Source organism: Sapajus apella, unplaced genomic scaffold (assembly GCF_009761245.1).
Source record: "Sapajus apella isolate SASKATOON/1434 unplaced genomic scaffold, GSC_monkey_1.0 scaffold6, whole genome shotgun sequence".
Taxonomy (NCBI): domain Eukaryota; kingdom Metazoa; phylum Chordata; class Mammalia; order Primates; family Cebidae; genus Sapajus; species Sapajus apella.
Genome location: NW_022436946.1, coordinates 53,128,004 through 53,147,985, shown reverse-complemented (window position 1 = coordinate 53,147,985; position 19,982 = coordinate 53,128,004). Strand labels below are relative to the sequence as shown.

The 19,982-nt window shown below is 36.7% G+C and overlaps 1 protein-coding gene across 2 annotated transcripts in view; it reads left to right on the top strand.

The window, feature by feature from the left end:
* Window positions 1-1,047: 1,047 nt before the first annotated feature.
* Window positions 1,048-19,982, top strand: part of FUT9 (fucosyltransferase 9) — a 182,648-nt gene continuing 163,713 nt past the window's right edge. For both annotated transcript variants that reach the window (XM_032275222.1, XM_032275219.1), the window contains exon 1: window positions 1,048-1,301. The gene's annotated coding sequence lies outside the window, so the exon portion shown is untranslated. The remainder of the gene's footprint in view (window positions 1,302-19,982) is intronic.

Here is a 19,982-nt window from a genome sequence, read left to right as displayed (position 1 = left end):
GAATCTGTGTTGATTCACCCTCTCTATCTCGTGCGTGTATCTGCCCTCAGTACAGTATCTATTTGCATGTGCCTCTTTGTAGTTTGCGAATATACAGGACCTATTTAGAGTCTAATAGAGCAAACGAAAATCCACAATAGGAAAGCGGGACCAACCCTAGGAAATGCAGGGGGAAATAAAAAGCTCTGTGATAACGAGATCTAGAGATCTTTAGATCCCTAGGTTTTTAGGATGTAGAGAAAAGGGAGGAAGGAAACCAAGACAGAAGGTAATGGACTTTCAGTCACTATGCCCTTCACACTTACAACCTTCCCAGATCACTGAGGACACAGTCTGAGGCAATTGGGTCAAAACGATATATGTATATATTTCTTTTTTTTTTTTTTTTTTTTTTTTTTTACCTCGGTAGCTGTCCACCCGTGCCCCAGGCAACAGCTCCTAGGGGCAGGCGATGATTGCCGGCATTGAGCTCCCTGCTGGCGCCTTCTGGTGGGACAGCCGGTGCCAAAGAGCGCCCAGGGAAACAAACAGCAATGGGGGACTATACAGATGCCATGGATGCACATGTAGGATCATAATCTGTCCAGAAAGGTGAGAGAAGGAGGGCGACAGGCTACGGATCCGGGTCCAGGAGCCGCCGCAGTGGAGCGGGCGGCGGGGTGCGCGCACAGGTGCCACAGGCCGGTGGCGCCTAGAGCTGTAGCCGCTGCCTCCCGGACTCAGCACTTGCACCCGCGCAGTGAAGCCGCGGCTGCTGCCAAGCTTGGGTAACCCCCAGCCTGAGCCAAGAAAGGAAGAGCCCAAGGAAAGGGCGCGAAGGGGGAAGGAAGGTGGGGTAGAAGGAGGGCGGAGGAGAGACCCACTGCCTCATCTTCGATTTCCCCTCCCCGAGCTCATCTGGTGGGGACCTTTCTGGGCTCCTGTGCTCCTCCCTCCCCACCCCCTTAACTCTGGGCGAGCGTCTCCCCCTCTCCCCTTGCTCACCCCCCACCCTCCCTGCTCTTCCGCCCCTCCCTACCGCGTGCCTCTTCCCCTCCCCCCGCCTCCCTCCCCTCCAGCGGCAGTAGCTGTAGCAGCTTCAGCGAAGCCGGAGATGGGCAGAGAGCGCGCGCGGCGCAGCAGCTCCAGATTCACTGCTCTCTCCTGCAGCTCCCGGCGCCCCTGCCGCTGTCGCCGCCTCGGTGTCCCCCGGCTCCAGTCCCGCTCTTAGGACAGCGCCGCCACCGCCGCCTGGCCCTGCCTGCCTCCTGCGCCGCGCAGCCCTCGCGCGCTCCCCGGATGGCGCTTTACCCCTAGGACCGGTGAGTAGGCGGGAGATTGCAGGGGGTCGGGCGTCAAAGCTTGGCGCGGAGAGAACCTGTTTTGATTTGGGAGGCACCCCAAACCACCTGCTGTGAATCCCCGTCCTCCGGGCAGAGGGTCTAGGGAGGGTGCTGCTCCGTGGTCCCCAAGGGGATGTTTGATTTCAACTCCACCTGCTGGCAACCTGAACCCCTCTCCCTCTCAGCTGCCTGGAGCTCGCAGTCCCGCCTCACCTTCCAGCCCCCAGGCTCCCACACTAGCAGCAGTAGACGGCCTCGAACCTCTGGTCACTTCAAACAGGGTCATCTCTACCCTTACCGTCCCTGCGTTTCCCCCTATGCCAGTGCGCAAACGCCCCCATCTGCCACCCTTCACCCGATTTCGCGCTGACAAAGCCTTCCCCACAAAGTCCGCCCTGACCCACCTTCCCTCCTTTCCCAAAGCCAGGCTCTCGAGCCCCACTGTCCCGTCGTATTTATTCCCAGTGAATTCTGACCTCATTCCCTCGGCACAATGGTGCCTTTCCAGATTTTCTGACAGTCACCTCAGGAAATTGACACAGACACGCTGTGATCCTGGCTTCTTACAATTACTTTGTGTGTTCCAGCACCTGGGCTGTTCAGGGTATGATTAAGCATGAAAAAATAAAGACCAAAAAGCAAACCCTTGGGAACCAAACTTTTTGTTATTGTTGTTTTAAAGCGCCGAACTATTTGCATTGTTTAGGTTTGTTCTGTTCATTGAGAGGCGTCTTAGCTGAGTACAGGAAAACACACCTATTTTACCTGTTCCTGCGGAATTTATCTTACTTGCAGGCTAAGAACGGAGGACCTGTCTGGGTGGTGAATCTCTTTCAGCAACCACACTATCAAAAGCTCAGCAACTCTTGAGGATAAGACGCTTTTTTTTTTGAAGGATATGAGAGTAGCACCAAACTTACCCTTTAAAATCTTCTTTGAAACTGCAATAAGCCAAAGCTCTTATTTTTCTTTAGGTGTAGTGGCTAATAGAGGGATATAGGAGGATTAGAAAACGTTGTACCAGGAAGCCCCTGCCCTACCTGGGTGCTTCAGGAGTTGTGTAGTATCTTAGCACCAGACGCTATTTCTGTTCGGTATTTTGCAGAAGTTTTCTTAGGGCAGTAGCCGTTTCTTCTGAAACCATGTTTACCATTTTATTATTTCTAGTTGGAGTGAGAGAAAATAGAGTTGTGTTCAATGAATGAATATGAACAATGGGGATGGAGGAATAAGTGAACATCGGGAGAAAGCATTTAAATAATAAAGTGTGTACTCTCAATTTCCCACGTGTGGAAATCTTAAAAACAAAACTACCCCACACAATTTATTGTTTAATTTTTTAGAGAAATGATGAAAATGCATTCATTTCAACATGACATTCTACTACATGGAACCCTTGGTCATAGGGCTTGTGTTCTAAGCAATACGGATAAGAATATCCAGAAATAAATGTTAGAAACTTTAAAAGATGCTCCATTTAGGAATGTAGTGTGTTGATATAAATTTTCCGGGATTATTATTACTATAATTCGAGAGGTGTATGAATTAAAGTGTCATTCTTGCTCTTGCACTTGGTGGAGAGAGATGTACCCTCCTTCACCTTAAAGGAGCAAGTCTCCGGCTACACAAAAAATAGGAAGGGAAAGTTGAGCTATTATCTAGGGAATTTGTCAGCAAATATTGCCTTTATTGCCTTAAAATCTTACCTTCTCCAGTGTCGGGAATTTTTGTTGGTTTCTTTTAATTCAAACTGTATCTGAGCTTTTATTTCCCTTTGTGTAGACATAGGCAGAAATACACTGAGCAAGTCCACCGAGAAAGGGTGGTTTTAAGTACATGTGGATAGCTACATTAAAAGTCAAGATGGGCTATGAATACTGACTTTATTGTTGGTTTTCTAAATTTGAAAATTTTAGTTGGTTAAATTTAGGGCTTGACTAAGAACGTTCAAAACTGTATTTAAACTTGAAGTTACTGCAAATATTCATGTGTGGCCATGACGTGAGGATAGTAGATAAGCCAGGAGCTAAACCAAAAGGTTATTTGATTGTTTCCCTACATATGTTTAACATTTGGGTAACAGTGGGGTGATTGCTATGTACATTATGTCCAACAGTAATTAATCTGTATTGGAATTGATACACCCTAAATTAAAAGCAAGGAGTTATACTGACTTTGATCAGTTATTGCCTATAATTATGTTAATGATACATTAAAGTCAATGTATTCTAACATAATTCCAATTAACGTGAAAATATTAACAAGGTCTCAGAATTATCTATGACAATGCAAATAACTAGTCTCTCAAAAACTATGGCAGGAATTTCTATAAGGAATTATTGGTGAGCTGAAAGTCAAGAATATCTGTCAGGATTTAATGTCATTGTCACTGGTAAGAAAGGCTAAACAGTTAAATATAACATATGGGGAGATAAGGCACACCAATACTGGAATGGCATATCTTTGAGTGCCATTGAACTGTATCTTATAATGCTCATAATTATATGCCACCTAGAGGATGATGGGTTTAAATTAAATATTTGCAATGTTAAATATAAATTAAACGTTATGAAGAAAAATGTAAAATTACGGAAATTATTTAGATTATTCCATCAACAAGTTGCCATTAGTTGACTGTTACTTGTGAAACCATGTTTTACCTTGTGTGTGATGAAAAGAAAGAATGGCTGAGGAAGAGAAAGCTGCAGGAAGGAAAAGACAGAGGGAAAGGCTTCCGACTGACGGATACTGGCTTAAATTCTTTAATCAAGTTAGGGTAAATAAATACAAGTTCTATTATTTTGGCATTGGGAAAAACAACTGTTTTCCCACTTGAATTTTAGGAAATAGTTCCTTAATTATAGCAATAAAAATACAAGTTTTTAAAAGTAAAATTTTTTATTGATTTTATTTAGTAAAATGTGAGCATCACAGGGAAACTATTTTGTGTAATCTAATTGATGAATTGAACAAAATAAAATTCCACACAAATTTGCAAAAAAAAAATACCTTGAATAAAAAAGCACACATACTCACACTTCACACATACCTAAAACTAAATTATTAGATAAAGAGCTAAACAATTTAGTGTCTTATGAAGGCGAGAAGGTTGAGTCAAGTAATAACCACATACAATATTTTTATGCTTTAATATGTATTTCTCATATTTGCTTTTTCATTGTGGTGGATATATTATTACATTTTATAAATATTTGCATTTTATTGATAAATTCCTGTCTCTGTATTATAAAATACAAATTTTATAAATTCAAATAATCCCCAAATAGCACTTGTGTCAAATTACTACATAAATGATCATAATTTTGCTTTCTATCTTGCATTAAGGAAGGAGTATTTAGCAAAATGCATTCTCAAAGAGCAACTATGTAAAATGAACATTTCAAAACAAGCATGATAATTCATCCAAAGTTTTACATAAATACTATAAAGTGATACTCTCATAAATAAACTCTAATGTATGATTAAAATTCCTAAGAGAAACATTTAAATTCTGTGATTTTTACCCGTAACTGAATGTGTAAAATACAATTGTATTCATTTAGCTACAAATGGAATGCTTGGCATTCTTAATAGAAGGATGCACAGAATTCAGATGTTGATTAGACATATAGAGAGCATTCAATTTCTATAACTCTACTAATGACTTGCTCAAGGTTTCAAAGTAGTTAACAGAAACAGAATTCAAATCCTAGTCTCCAGACTCCATGCTGTATTTGTCTTTCTATAAAATAAAACCCATTTTCCACTTCTTTTAAGACGTCAATAAAGGAGAAGTCAGTTTTAATGTTAAAAAATCTGAAAATAAAATAAAATAAAAGACCTGTGCTTCTTCAAGGATCATCTCAATGCTTAGTCTTCCAACACACTGTAGTTGAAGGTAACCAGTCAACCAGACTTTTCCATTTACTCCTACCTTCAGGCTAAAGCTTGGGAAATATTTAAAAATTTAACTGCAACTAGCCCAGCTAAAAATCTTTTAACATTTTTTCACAATTTTTATTACACGTTTCTCACTTATGCAGTGTAAGGTTTTTTAAGTTAATAGCGTGCCATGGATACTTCCATATAAACTTTTGTAGACAATTGACTGAAAAGTGTTCCTAAAAAACAGATTTAGTTTCTGTAAACTAAATACACTTATAGTTTCATCTCCATGCTGATAATATTTATGTCATCACAGAGAAAGTGTTGTATTCACATGCTTATTTTTTAATTTTTACCTCCATAGACTGTGAATAGCTCAGGTGGTCAAGGAAGGTAAATTTGTTTCACAAAGTTTCAAGCTCAGACATGAAAATTCTGGAAATTTTAGCTTTTTCTTCACTGATAGCCAGAGGGATCAATGAAAGTGAATGACTAAATCAATGGGAAACCATCATCATTACTGCGTAAAAAAATAAGCTCTCAAATATATTCTTGGTGATGATGGCTCATGACCATCATTTCATCTAAGAAGAATAACATGGTGACATATTTCGATATCTCAATTACATTTTCTGAAACAACACTGCATTATCCAAACGTGCCTGAGTTGATGTAAGCTAGGGGAATCTGTGATCTTGTACTGGTGGGTGGCCTGTTCAAAAGCTGAGGTATTGATCTTAGGCACTGGTCTTCTTACAATGCATTAAATGCAGATTTGACTGAAAGGAAAACTACATCTCTAAGGCTCCTATGACATAGTTTCTTTGGAGTGTAATTCAGCCTCCCTTTATTGAGGGCCTATGGGGCAAGAACTGAAGTGATGATATCAGGAACAAGAATAAATACGATTTAAACTTTGACCTCAAGCAGCTTAGAGTTTAACTGGAGAAACCAGTAAGAATAAATAGAAAGATGCAATGAGATACCAGTTGCTTTAACCTGGGGATGTCACCTTGTTATTGAACAAGGGTGTCCAGGAAAAACTCAAAAAGACCAAAAATGAGTAAAAATCTGTCTTATGTAACATGGATCTAGACATGCTGTGGCTAAGGCTTGATGACAAAAATCATTTAGTTCCTTTTAAAAAGCAAGTTTTCATTGCTGTCTACATTATGTTTAACTCTGACAGAGTTTTTGAACATAGACACTTCCAAACTAACAAATCCAGTTGTTGATTCAGTCCTTGGAGGTCATAGGGCAAATCTTTTAATGAAAATGTAACTAAGTATATACCTTTAATTAGGTAGGAAATGTTTACCTTTTAAGAAACTCATATCTTCCAGGAATATTCACAGGGAAGTACATGCAGAGGATGCAGGGAAGGAGGCTATGAACAATATATGTAATATCTATTCTGTAATCAAAAGCTTAAAAACCACTTTAATAAGATAGACCACCTTAAAAAGGTAATTTAAATTATCTATATCTTATTTACTCCGATGAATATTTATTGAATAGTTGCAATTCAGTGATAGAAAAGGAAGATGACATATAGTTGGGATGATAAAATATATATTCATGAAGTAATTTGGGAGAAGCATGAGGCAGCATTTCAATAGCAAGTATTACATGTCATCTGACCTAGAACATGGACTGGACAGTTACTTTTATAACCAGGCAAAGTTTATAATACTCATGTTATAGCAAAAATAGTGGCCCCAAACAGCTTCTGAAGGTGCCTGAATTATGCTATAGTAGGAATAGCTTATGCCCATGAAGGATCTCGTTCATCTATGGTCATTGTTGGTTTAACAAAAGACAAAATTAAAGTATTCAATTTTTACATGAGAGGGAATAATATTCCACTTAACTTGTTGACTGTTTTATGAATCCTTTACTACTTTATGTTTTCATGACATTCTTTGTATAAAGAAAGTGACTGAGTTTCATGGGTAATATGATTAGAGAGCTTCAGGGAAAAATGGGGAAATCTTTGACAAGAGATAAGCTACAAGACATAGGTATTGATGATAATGAGGTTTCACTGTCCTGACGTGGGAGGGAGACAACAGCTATTTTACTAGTCAACTCCTGCTAACTTTCAAGAGTCCTAAAGGGTCTGAAATTAATTTAACCCACTAAGTTAAGTATGAGTAACCGATTGTATTCCTTCTTTTGAAGAGACTGCATGAAGGCAGTCAATCCAACTTGTCCTATTTGTCTACACCAACAGCTTAATGGTGCTGTTTTTTTTTTTTTTTTTTCCCGTCTGCACTGATTGGTTAAGCAAGAGTTACAGAAATGGGAGTGGGAAATACATCTGGAGGTGTTGACAGGTATTGTATGGGAAATACAGAAGCCGGGACCGTCTCCTGCTATTTCCAATAGATTTTTTTGCTATGGTTAAGGTGAATATAGATCAAATCATGGTCAGAGCTGTCTGGTCTGGGATGGCAGGTCTGGCAGAGAGTTAAATTTAAGGCACTTGCAACAGTTGAGTGAACCATTTTTTCATGTAAAGCTGAGATGCCACTGGAAGCTGGGTGAGCTATAAGCTGGCATATGCTCTTTCCTTTTGATAAGCAAGATTCATAGGACCCCTTTTTACCTTTGTTAGTCATTGAATCTTATTTGGCACACCACACATAAGCATGAAAATAGCATGCCAGGCAGTCATAAGGTCTTCAGGATCAGGCATTCAGTTTTGACAAGAGTCCAGTAGCAAGATAATAGCCGCATTTCAAATGAGGTGTACCTAGTAGGGGTATATCCTGAATGTTAAGGGGGTGATCTGTCCAACATCCCAAAGGGCTCTGTGAATGGAAGCTGCTGACATTTTCTCGGCGCTCCAATCAGAAAAATCATTAGTCACAGAAACTAGTAGCTCACAGGTTAATTAGGGATATGAGACTCCAAATGTAAAGAGAAGGTCACAGCTTGCTAATACAGTGTTGGTTTATGCTTCATTCAAATTATGCTGACTTTTTGGACCAACTAATATAGAAGGCCCAGTAGAACTTTCAAGTGAGGAACATATCATCTCCAATACCCAAAGTTTTCAATAAGATGCTGAACATTTTTTGTTTGTTGTGTATGAAGAGACAGCAGTTTTTATTTGACTACCAGAAAAATTGAACATTGTGAAACTGTTCATATAGACCCAAGAAACTTTATTTGACAATCAGAATCCTGAATTTTGTCAGAACTTATCAGCTGCCATGGTTGATAGAAGTGTGATAACACCACAGTCCAGACCATTGCAATGAAAGATTCTGACTGGCCCATTAACAGGACATCATCCATATAGAGAAAGCCTTGCACCATACAAAGTAGGGACATTTATGATGACCCATGTACTACTGATGGCAAAAGGCAGAGGAACCTAGGCACCTCTGGGAGTAATCTTTAGTAACTTGGGAGGTTACTACAAATTTATATTGGTGGCTATGTCACATGAATGTGACTTGATCTTTGTCCTCAGAAGCCAGTGGTATAAATAAGCTGATATTGGCACAGTCCAACACTGCATACCAAGAGTTTAGTCTGTGCAATGGATTCAATTACTTGAATTGTTGGGATTATGGGATTAACAGCTTGATTCCATTGGTGATAATCCATTCTAAGCTTCTAGCTCTCATTACTCTGTCTCGCTGGTCATACAGTGCTGTTGTAGTAAAATATTGCATCTCTTAGCACCCATGTTCCCTTCAAATCCGCAATCAAGGCTGCAATTTTCTTTTCTCCTGAGATTTTATGTTGTTTTTGTTGGACCATCTGGGAGGAAACAGAGTAGAAGACAGGACAGTGATTTACTGTCCCATTAGCACTTCACTACATTTTGCCTTTCCCAATTGTGATAATCTTCTCAGGCACTTAACTGATGATGAAGTATAAGCACTTAATACATTAATTACTATACAATTGGGTGTAGAAAAAAACAACAGCACATTGAATTGGCCCAAAGGGCTCCATTCATGACATCATGTAGCTTGCCTTTCCCACTGTGAACCCTGTTTAAACCCAATTAGCTAAATCAGACGATCTTTTTCTTTCTATAAATCCAGTTTAAAAAGTGACTTGGGTATCCTAAAAGTTTAATTCCCTTATTTTCCTGAAATTCCTCAACATAGTTGGATGGGTGCATATGTCATTTGATACCCACTGGGAATAGGGATACCTTGACATCTTTCATGTTTCTCTTTAAATAATCTGAGATTATAGTAGAGGGGCACAGAAGAATCAGAGAGCAAGGGAGGAGAGAGACTTCATATGTACTATCCCAGTTTCAGTGATATGGCAGTGACTCATGGCATAATCAAATTAATTTGGAATATTGTTGCCCACCCAATACTCTGTAATGAGAGCAGGACTCCTGTGGCTGGCACCATCTATTTCATCCTTGGGAATCCCTTGACTCAGAAGCCACAGACACACTGCTGTCTTTGCTACAGCATGGGATTTATGACCTCTGGCTGACTCAACCTTGGTTCACACAGTGGTGACTTTAAGGAATCCACCTTAATTTGAGGCATTATCTTCCCCATTATCTTATATCTCTTAAGTTCTCCCAGTGTCAGCATCAAGGATAGGGAAGTTTCTCTGCATAGTGCTGATAACCTCAAGAATTTATCTAGATTTCTTTAGATCGCTTTCTCAGTTCTCCAGTGGGTCAATTTTATCAGAATTCTGGACTCAATCCAGGCCACTTAGAGCCTAAATACTGGTCAATGCCTCATCTATGATTTTCCACAGGAGTTTTTCTGTTTTTGAAAAATCTCCTCAAGAGAAGTAAAGCTTCCTTAATGCAGCAAAGTCCCACTACAAAAAGACTTTGATTTTTTTTTATTACTTTCAAATGGATCTAAGGTTGGCATGATAGAACCGAGGAGAGATTTACCTATAAGATAACCCAGCATTTCCCATTATTCCTTGATTGGCAATATGTTCCATAACCTCTCCTTTTCATTGTGGGCCAAAGTTCTAATGATTCACCTGGTTTCTGATTATGGAGTTCCCCTTTTCAAACTCAATATATGTACACATTACTCTTAACTATTGTCTGAAAGAGGGTAGAAGCTTCTCCCTACCCAGTACAAATCTTAATATTAGTTGTTACATTGCTGCAGGTCTGAGACAGGAATCCAGATTGGCAAGGAACTTGTTCCACTTAGAGGAAAAGAGGAAAATTCTGCCATCTGTATTTTACCTATTTCTTTTTTTTTTTTTTTTTTTTTGTTATTCAGCTTGCAATGACCTCCTTGATTCCTCCTCATTAACAGGCAAAAAAGTAAAGTACTGTCTATGGCCCGGTGGCCCATATAATTTGGTAAACATCTTTGCTACTGATTCCCACAGACTTCTCTCAAATACCTATCTTCCTGAAATTTCTCAACATTCCTTGATGGGTGCATATGTCTTTTGCTACTTATTGGGGTTAGAGATACCCTGACCCATAGCCAGGCTTCTCTTTAAGTAAGTGAGGTCACGGTAAAGGGACAGAAGAATCAGAAAGCAGGGAAGAAGAAAGACTTCATATGTACTATCAGTTTCAAGTGACAGTGGTGGTTCATGGCATAAACAAATTAACTTTGAATATCTAATACATCTGCAGGACTCTCATCTTTCCTTTTCCAGATAGCCATGTCTTTGTTGGCATCCCATCCCCATCACTAACATTATGAAAATCTCTGAAGGGTCTGAGATTTATCCCTGCTCACAAGTTAACATGAAAGCCTACCACAATTGAATGGATGGTGGTGAAAAACATTAGACTCCTAGGTCAGAGATGAAGGACAATTTATTTTTCTTTTTTTTTTTCCCATTTATTTATTTTATTGCATTTTAGGTTTTGGGGTACATGTGAATAACATGCAAAATTGTTGCATAGGTACACACGTGGCAGTGTGATTTGCTGCCTTCCTCCCCATCACCTACATCTGGCATTTCTCCCCTTGCTATCTTCACAGCAATAGCAGTAGCAAAAATATCAACATTTTTGTTTGGGTTCCCTGGGCCCCAGTTTCCACAAGGCAACATGAAGTATACACATTACAAACAAAAAGATCCCAAATTTAAGGAATGCCAACCTTTTATGATGGGCAACAAGCATGCCTCCCTTTCTTCCAGAAGATGCTATTTCTGTGTTCCAAGGCTGTCTGCTTTATAAACATCTTTTTCAAATAATTCAGAACAAAAGCAGTCAATGATTATTTCATAAGATGTGTAGAAATGTGAAAGACCCATGAGAAACTGTCTCCCAATAGTGACAAAAGATTTCAATAAGTGACTTTTGGATGGGCTTCTTATCTGTGGTATGATATACGTTCATTCTTGCTATTTCCTAATAATGGAATGCATGAAACTTTTGTTACCTGAGATTGATGAACCTCTCACTAAGATAGAAAATGAGAAGGAAGTTTTTGGAGCAAATATATTGTATTTAAACTGCAATATTAGAGTCCTGATTAATTACTCCTGACTTTATAGGTTACAGCATAGGGCATGTTAAAGAACTGAGAATTTCTATGTCAGGAAGTAAATATTTGAGCCTAAATCACAGAATAAATGAAAGATATATTCTGTGTACTTGTAGTGTATTTTAAATCAAAATTATTAAGCAAAAATATGTTATTACATGTTTCCCATGGCTGTAGTATTTCTCCGATACTTTACAGTTTGCAGGGTGTCGAAATTTTCCTAAATAATCAAAAGAAAAGGGTGCAATGCTGCTCTAATTTGTTTAATTTTTTCAAGACTGAGCATAATTGTCATCTTCTCCAATAGGCATCTCCTGTATTGCCAGGTTTATCTGTACAATTTTATGACTTTACAACATCATGTTGGCCTTATATATTTATGTGTTTTCTTGACTGGATTACTCTGAAATTAAACCGTGTTGCTTATTACTCTTTGCACTTCTAGTGCCTGGCTTTCCACCCGAAGTATGGTGAGTATCCAATAAATGCTTGTAAAGAGGAACTGAAAGTAACATTGTCTGTTAATTTTGAATTTACTTTCAGATATTTTAGACAATTATGTTCTACAAGGAATAACTGAATGGAGGATGTATAGAATATTTGGGATGGTATAATTTATAACATTTCTTAATGACCATCGTTTTACTTATAGTCTTGTGAATATTCAAATCCTGATGCTTATTCCTAGTTTTGTGACATCTTGAAACATTTATAATTTTGCATTTATAGTGAAACCTTAAGATTTTATATTGCTTCTATGCTTTTAGACATTGAAGAGAGGGTCCCAAAATTAAATGTAAGATTTTGTTTAATTATCAAAAGGTCTGCAGTCGCTGGTTTATATTATCCAGAATTGACTTCCATTCTAACCCTGCATTAGAAATTTCAAAGCTTCTCGCCTTTCCCCTTTTTCAAAGAGGTAGACTGAAGATGAATACAAGTTCCTTTCTCTGCCCCGATGCACAGATGTTCTTTCTTTATTTCCAATTTTTTTTTTCTCTTGAGTTCAGATAGATGTCTGCTGCTCCTACCTACCTTTGCGGTTTCTGTCACTACCCACCTAATCACTATTGTTACCACCAGTGCTGCCAACCCTGAAATCTGGTGCACTTCTCCCCTTTCTTTTATCTCAAATTTTCCAATTTCTTCTGACTCTTATTGCTAACTCATATTCTAAAAACAACAAAAACATAAACAAAAGGACTATCTCTAAGGGACAGTTGCTCTTTCCTTTTGTGCAGTGAACTTGAAGGATCAGATAAAGTGATAGGTTCTCTGGCTCTTACTCTCTATTTGTTAGTTATGCAAGAGCTGGCTGTATCTTCAGTTCATTTCAAGGGCTGTATTTTTCTGCTTTTGTTCCAGAGCCATTTTGGAAATTCAACAATTCTAAATTATTGGATTTTTATTAACCAATGTTTTGTTGTTTTCTTCATAAAAAAACAGATTTTTGGTAACCGTTTTGTTCCTATATTGTGTTGTTATTTAATACCAACATTAACTGGTGAATACGTTAGAACTTATAAAACACGTGTGTCATTTCAGAAAATGAAATGTTTGGAGTGAATCAAACGCAAGACAGGTATGTTTTTATGGGAAGCGTGGAAGGTCAAAACTGGCTTGCTTGGAGGATGACAGTAGCAATCTTGTTCAGAAGAAAAGAGGAAGATATTGGATAATAAGAGAACATAAATACTGTAGAGAGAAGAGGGGCAAAGTAGGAAGTTTTAGAATAATAAAGACAAATATTTACTCATGTTATAACAGGGTTTCATGGAAACACTGCATTATTAAAAAAAAAAAAAACCCACAGAGTTGTAACCAAATATAACTGGATTCAAAATTCTCACCTGTTAATTGAGTTAACTATTAGATTGGTGCAAAACTAATTGTGGTTTTGGCCATTACTTTTAATGGCAAAGTAATGCTTAATTAAACTTTAAGTAACATTTAATGTATTTAATTGAGCAATGTCTTAATATCAACTATTTAGCTGAGAGAAAAGTCCAATTTCTTAGTATATCTAAGACTCTATTTCCTATTATGTTGAAATTTTGCATAATTATTTTGAATGTGGAATTAGATAATATGTAGAAATCCTTAAAACATTGGCACTGTTAATTTTCATTCAATAAATGTTATGTATTTATCCATACTTAAGAATTCAAGAAGACATAACCATTTCAGTTTGTAACAAATAAAATGAGTCTATTTCTGAATTAGACAATTAGCAAGTGACAATTAGATAATCCAATTCGATAATCAGCAACTAGGAGAATTTTGGATCCTTCAGAATATTATATAGTAATGCAGGAAGAAGTGTATAATGAGCACTGAAGGGCTAATTAGAATCGTGCTTTCCATGACAATATGAAGTAAACACTTAGAAAAGAAGCTATTTATTTTAATAATTATTAAGTCAGAGTGGTATAAATTTTTTCCACAAGAATTAAAACAGATGAGCAAAAGGAGTTCGTCTTTTAACCAGGATGAACAAAACTGGAAGGGGTGTTAATCCTACCCTAAAAAGAGAAAGCCAGATGAACTACAAAACCATAACTCTTGTTAAACCTGTTGTAAAACTGAGTTCACCAGGCAGACAAATATCTAGATTTTCAGTAAATGATAGGTTCCTCCACTGAGAAATGAATCATGGGGATGGCGTCATATGTGGTAGAGAATAGAATAGGACCTGGCTATCATACAAGTGATGATAAAAATTATCATTTTCTAAATTATCTAACAAGAAATTTTGTAAAAAATTTAAAATTATTAAAAATTGCTAAAGACTGACTAACAGTTTTAAACTCTGGTAACCTCTGACACAAGGGTAGTTTGATGTCACCCACTGGGGCATTTATGTGGACTTTCACCAGGTACTTATGAGAAATATCGGAAGCAGGGTGGGAGACAGGAGGGAGCCCCTCAGTAATACAGGTGCAGAGTAAGGGATTGGCTGCTACACCAAGTAAAGCACAAAATCTCAGTCTATTCAAGTTCTCATCCCATTTCCTAAGCACAAGGCTATAGGAATGTGAAGTCTTTGGCACCATAGAGGTCAGCTCTTGACTAGATTAGCTCAAGCCCCAAACTAATGGTTTTAGTGTAGCAAAAGTATACTGTTTCTAGGTATAAATGATTGGCGTCATTCCCAATTATTTTGCACTCAGTATTTGACATTTAATTAAAAAATTATGAGATATATGAAAATTTAAGGAAAAAGAAACCATTGTCAAGAGTCCAAGCAATGAACAAAACCAGACTTAGAGATGATCCAGGAATTGAAATTATCAAACAGGGACTATGATTAATATATTAAAGAACCTAATCGGAAATAGTGAACAATCTGCATGAAAGGATGGTGAATTACAGCAGAATAATTGAAAATGCAGGAAAGATCAAGTTGAAGATGAGAAGTGAAAGGAAATATTATCACAAATTCTACAATAAGTGGGTAAATTTACCAACTACAATTCCAAATATGTGTGCAGCTAAGAACAGAGTTTCAGAATTCAAGAAGTAAAATTGATCAAACTGAAAGGATAGAAAGAGAAATTTACAACTGTGGGTTTTTCTGATGACCAGAACTACTCTGTCTGTAATTAATAGAACAAGCAGAAATCAGTAACTATATAGAAGGCCTGAACAACATCACCAACCAATTTGACATAACTGATAAGTAGAGGATAGTCCACCCAATAACAATAGAATATCAAAGAAAATATTTTCAAAATACATGTGATAAACTACTGATACACAGGATGCATAAAGAATTCTCACAATTCAATGATCAAAAAACAAATAACCCAATGAAACAAGTTGCAAAAGATTTGAACAACAATGTAGATGTATGGTTTACAAAAAATATATGTGAAAAGATGTTCAACACTGGTAATCACTAAGAAAATTAAGCAGACTAAAATCAGAGTAAGATACCACTGCAGACCTAATAGAACATAACAAAAACAAAACAAACAAATAAAATAATGACCTTACCAAGTCCGAGTGAAAATGTGGAGCAGTTGGAACACTGGAACATTGCTGGAAGGGATGCAAAACAGTACTACCATTTTGGAAAACTGTTTTATAGTTCCTTATAAAGTTAAAAATACAAATACCGTATGATCCAGCAATAACATTTCTAGGTATTTACTCAAGTAGAATGAACATGTGTTTCTACATACAAACTTATAATGAATATTTAAGTGTAAATGAATTCTCAGACTTGCCAAAAACTAGAAAAAACCTAAATGTCCATCAACTGCTGAATAAATAACAAGCTGATATATTTATACAATAGCATACTACTTATGTGAAAAAATGCACTCAAAAAGCCACACGCTGCACAATTACATTTATACGGCATTAAAAAAAAAAAATAAAACACCTAAGAACAGAAAACATATCAGTGGTTTCCAGGGGTTAGGGTGTGAAGTTGAGACTAATTTTAAAGTGACAAGAAGGAAGATTTTGGGGTGATGAACTGTGCTATATCTTGATATACAGTGATGGTTTGTAGGCCTTTGTCAAAATTCATAGAACTTGCCAATTTAAAAAGATTAATAATCAGTTTTCAAATCCTATCTCAATAAACCTGATTTTTAAAAAATCATGAGTGAAAGAATGAGAGAAGTCCCATTAGGTAGGTCTACATATTAGGCACTTTCTAACAGTGCCTAGAGATGATTATTTCACATATTTTTAATTCTTTGCAATTTGAACATTGGAGTTTATGTGTGTAAACAATCTAATTTTGGCAAATAACATTTTGTATCATTCCAAAGTATTGACACACATCTATATTAATAAAATCTTTGTTAAACTGAATAATCTTAATCTAACCCTATCTTTGAAGAGTTATTGACAAATGCTTTTGAGACAGATTAGTAGGTAAGAAAAGTATTATTCAGAGAAGTTGCATGGTTTGCTGAAGCTATTAAGTATTGGAGTCAGAGTAGTAATCATATACTGAAAGAACTTATCTTTAGGTAGGCTTGGGGTGACTGACCCCGAGATCGTGGCCCAGTGTCGCAAACTGGCCTAGTAAAAGATTATCTGCCCACAACCAAAGAGTAATTATCTAACAGAGAATGTATCCTTCAATGAAGCCACAGAATATTTATTCCCTGGCAATTTATAAGGAAGCATATCTTTGACCCGCTCCATCTACTATTCATCAAAAACTTAGTTATGTTAATTGGTACAGTTTGGAGAATTGACCATTGTTTTAGTGAAATTAGCCCCAAATTTAAATACCCTATTTCTATTTTTAAGTCTTTTTAAATACATTTTTGTAGTAATTTATTTCTCAGTATTTTTTACAAAATTATTGATGGATAAGAATTTTAAAACAAAACTAGTACTTTACTTCAATTAGTTTGAGAAACACTCATTCCCAGGCATTCAAACTAACTAAACAAAAATGGCAACTGAAAGATCTGTTGCCAAACTTGGCCTATGGCTTTCCAGTTTGCAGTTCTTCCTTCTATATTCTAAACTTGAGACCTTTGTATCAAGACTGCATTATTCTCATGTTTTGCAGAACTGATTTATCTGCATTCTATTTTTAGTTTACATTGATCCCTGTAGAACATATTGTTACATTAAAAACAAGGGCATTTTTAAGAAATCCAGTTCACTCACTACATAATACAGAGTCCTTTTATGATAATCTACAGGGAGAAATGTTTCTCACACTTCGTTTCCCAGAGGAGTCATACTTATTTCGTACTGGTTTTAATGAATGAGCCTCTTTTTAATGGCTGCTAAGAAACTCGTTGTCAATTTTCTATCCTTAATGACTACAGAGAGACTATGATATGCATTTTTAAATTATGTAACTTAATTTATGAATGTTCTTGCTTAATTTTGTGTTTCCAATCTTATTCAGTCATTAATTTTTCTTATAATACATATTAATTTTTAGTAAAATAAAGGACACTAGAAAGAAAGACGGCAAGTAAGGAAAGAAAAGAAAGGAGGGATTACTCAAATATGATTGTATATTGCATATTAAATATCTGAGTAACTCTAAAGTATATTACTTCTTTAAATTTTATTCTTCTAGATACATAGTTGAAAAAAACCTTTGAAAAATACAACTCTGAAAATTCTAATGTTAAAAATACATGTAGTAAGGACACATTTAATGCAATTCTCTATACAGGAAAGTAGGTAGTAAAATTTAACCATATTTTCTTTTCAGAACTGCCTGTTCTTAACCAGGTTATGTAAACTGGGAGTCCCTTCATTATTATCTCTGTCCATGTGGTCTCACACTGTTTCAGGTTCCTGATTTAAGCCAGACCCTGTCTATAGGCGGGCTGTGTAACCGGAGAGATAACAGCATCCTACTGAGATAATATGCTTTTATTCCTAATGGCAACCTGAGGAGTAGAGAAACAGTACATGTTATTAGAGCAATTCTAAGAAAACTTCAGGCCAGATTTGCATCCTGTTCAACTCGGCATGACAGTTTTTTGATTCCCAGAAAGAAGTTCCTAGGCTGCTAAACAGGAAAAGAATCCAAGCTATTAGGAACAATTACATATGGTTTCTAGCTCTCTACAATGAGAGTTGAAATTCTGTATAATTAATTACATCTTATGCAGATAAAAAGAAAGGAAGTGTAAAAGCAAACTACTCTGCTAGTAAAAGTATGAAAAAATATTGAGAGCTTATTTGTTATCAGTAGTTTCTTAACCACTGCCAAGCTTTGTTCTAAGATTTTGAATAAATTGGGTTGAATTTCACTGAAGAAAGTGTAATTGTAATACTTTTCAACTTATGAGACCTTACGTCTAAGTCTCACTGAGAACGTTTTGATCATTAATTAAAGCTGCTAAACAGTTAGTGAACTTGTAATGAATAGACGCGTTTTCCTGGCTGATGAGACACAGCCACCATTAAAATGGGGTACAGCAATCCACAGGTAGAATAAAATTACTTACAAAGGAAAATGACTCCACATTCAATTGAAACAGCAGGTCCAGAAAACATAGAAGAAACAATTAATTGCATAGGCTGAAAATTGTCCAAGTCCCTGGAAAACTGTCCAAGGTCAATTTTCCTTCACCCTAAAATTATTTTTCTGAGGCACATAAAAATTTATTGACTTAAACCAAGTGTATAAATCGTACAGACTATGTTAGAAAGCTCACTTTTTCAAACTAAACAATTATATAGAAAAGCTGTTTCTTTCATAAATTTGTCTTCTGATATACCAAAATATAAACACTCATACACACTCAAATTCAAACCCATATTTGTTCTTATGTACATACAGATACAAACTACCAAATATATAAACACACATACAAATATACTCACATACAAATGCACATATACGTATCTGCTTACATATAAATACATTAATAAATGTATACACAAATACGCACACATATTCATCCCTAACTTACTCAAACACACTAAATTCAGGAAAAAAACCTCCAAAAGTTAATAAAAGGCATATAGACATTTAACTTAGGAAGAGAAGCAACAGGACAAACAAGAAGACAGAAAACATAAACACTATCCAGAGCTGGATAAGCAGGGTCAATCCGACTTCCCACTGGTAGCACTTTTTCAGTATTCTCTTCTTATTTCCATCTTAGTTCTTGATCCTTGTGGATTCTTCCTATCTTTTGGCTCCTTCCTCTAGCACATCACACCTCTGAATGAAGCAGGCACAGGAGCAGAGGCAATTTCTGTACCAACTTGGGAATGGGTAGAGCTACATCATCGTTAGAAGGAGTAGAGGAGCATTTTATCATTATAACTGTTACTAAAAGATAATTGCATATGAGGTATGGTTAGGCACTATAATCCTATTACCCACTTATACTGTCCCTGTTTTATTTAGGATTATATACAATATCCAATATGAAATCGAACCTGCAGAGAAAAAAAGCAGAAAAAATAAATAATAAAGCAATACCCAAATGGATTATAAAGTATAATTCAAGTAAGGAGTAGTACTTGTTCTTACACTATTTTTTAAATCATTGTCTTTATTCAACATACATCTATTAAAGTAGTGTGTAAATATTTTAATGCAAGATAAATGCTCTAGATTAGTAAATGAATCAACCAGGGTGACTCCATTTGAGATGCAACAGACCAGAATGGTTCTTTATCACACACTTACTACTATAAGGGCAATTTAATTCTGTGCTTAGAAAACCACCACCTACATCCTTAAGCCATAAGTTACACCTCTCCAGACCCCAAACTTACCCCTGCAACTAACTCAGAGTGCTTGTTTAACAGATCTAAAGAAAGTTCCCAAAATTCTTAACTG